Here is a 2,396-nt window from a genome sequence, read left to right on the forward strand (position 1 = left end):
GTTTATATCTCAAATGGTACCTAGTAAGGACACTTAACGATTACCTTTTTAAAACTGTTGATATAGCTTTTGTGGTCCATTTATAATTCATAGGTCATTAACCATTTCTCCGTTAAAATAAGAAATCTGAAATTTCACCAGTAAAATAAGTCTGAAGAACAAATCATGGTTTACTGAGATCAGCGATTTGTTAAGCTGGTATTTGTTAATTATCTCCTCTTTGTTCACCACTATAGAACTGTTTTTCAATCTCCTTCACTAAAACATGCTTCTTTTAATAAGGCAGAAGAAAAAAAGCCCACATTTTTCTTTACTTGAAATTCAAGTGAATTAAAAGTCATAGTTTGCCAAAAAAAAAAAAAAAAAAAGTAAAAAGAAAAGCCCTTGTGGCAAGTGCAAAGATCTGTATTGTTTTCAAAATATACTTCTTTCTTTGAAAAATGATGGCTTGAAAAGCTTAAAGGAAAGCTCTGATGTTCAGTTGTGCCCCACTCAGCATGCTCACGTGTAAGAGAGGAGAGGGCCTGTCATGGGTGGTGGGATGACGGTGACTGAGAGAAGGTGGGACTTGGATGAAGTGGAAGGACCAGCAGGAGGCAGAGGGTGGGAAGGCAAATGCTGGGTCTACAGGAATCAGCCCTCAGAGGTGCGCGACTAACTCCCGGGGAAGGAAGGAGCTGAGGCAGATGTTCCCATCTGGAAATCAAGAACGTTTTTTGAGCCAGAGAAGGAAATGATAGCTGGTACCACACGAAGGGGCAGTAAGGTCTAGGTGGAGGCAGGGCTGCAGGAGCCAGCTCGGATAGCTTGCTCTACTGCCACCAGGAGCTAACTGACCCAGGCCATCTCTGACCGGGCTGAGGGAGTTCTCAGGCAATACATGCATTATTCCTATTATTTGAATTTGTGACTGTTTCTATTTGGTCTTTAATGGGGATGATCTTGAGCATAGGAGCCAGACAGTGTCTCGCACAGTGAGCTTCCATCGATTTGGAGCTTCAGGCCAATGGTTGTGGAGGTGCACACCTGTAATCCCACCTTCTCAGGAGGTGGAGGTGGATGCAGGAGGCTCACAAGGTTGGGTGACTTAGTGAGATGCAATTTCAAGAAAAACATGGGGGTGTTTTTTGTTTTGTTTTGGTTTTTTTAGGTGCTGGTGCTGAGGATACAGCCCAGTGGCATAGTGCCTGCCTGGCAAGCACAAGGTCCTGAGTTCAATTCCCAATCCAAAAAAGAAAAAAAAAAAAAAAGTTCTGGGGATGTAGCTCAGTGTACAGGCTTGGGTGTGGCTCTAAGGCAGTGAGCACTTCTGCTGGTCTTCTCAGGGTGTTCCTCCAAGATTATGCAGAAAAACCTGCCAGCAGGTCACTGGCCACCTATGGGAGCAGCAGGGAGGGAGGGAGGGATCAAAAGTGACCTCAGAGCTGGCTGTTACAGTGCGGTGACTTGGCTGCCAGGACCTCAGCAAGAAGAGCTGAGTCCCAGCGCACAGTGCACTTCTGGAGTTGGAGGTGGAGTGAGACACTACAGAAGAATCCAGGGAGCCTGAGGCTGCAGCACAGAACCAAGATAAGGCTGAGAGTTGAATTTAGAGGAGGGCTGAGGGTGCAGGCGTGCTGGGCTCCAGAACTCCCAGGGGAAGGCCCAAGGGATCGGATCCAGTTGGAGTTGCATTCATATTTGGGTGCTGGAAGGAGGAAAAGAGACTGTAGAGAGGCACTGTCCAATACAGAAGTCCCTGCTCACATGTGGCGGTTTCGGTTTACATTTATTAAAATTAAATAAAACTTTCAGTTCCTCAGCCCTATTAGCCACACTTTGAGTGCCTTAGAGCCACACATGGCTGGTGGAGACTATAATGGGCAGGGAGGACAGAACATTTCCATTGCCAGCTTTGCAAAGGTACAGAGAAATAGTGCAGAGAAAACCAGAAAGCAGATGATGAGGAGAGTGTTTTAAGGAGGAAGTGTTTATGGTGTCACCAGCTGAAACTGGGTGTAGAATTCAATTATGGAGCCAGTGGAACCAGTGCCCATCATCTGGACCTTGGACAGGAAAGGAAGGAAAGAAAACAAGTACTAGAAGCAACTGGAGCATTGGGGATATTTAAAGACAGGGAGATTTGATCGCCTTTGACGATAAAGCGACCCAGGCTTGTGAGGGTGGCAAAGGTCCCTAGTCTACACTGAAACACTTCTCTTTCTACCTGGAGGCTCCCATTCACAAAAAAAGTGTCTGTGGGTCTTCTGAGCACCTCCAACGCAACCCATCTAAAACCACTGTCATGGGTCAGCCAGATAGCTCAGCAGATTAAAGCACATTTTTAGGCAGACGCAGGGACCTGGGTTCCATCCCTAGTGTGCTGTGCCCATCATGCCTCAGGGGCACGCTGAGAG

Source organism: Octodon degus, unplaced genomic scaffold (assembly GCF_000260255.1).
Source record: "Octodon degus isolate 3935 unplaced genomic scaffold, OctDeg1.0 scaffold00065, whole genome shotgun sequence".
NCBI classification, from domain to species: Eukaryota; Metazoa; Chordata; class Mammalia; order Rodentia; family Octodontidae; genus Octodon; species Octodon degus.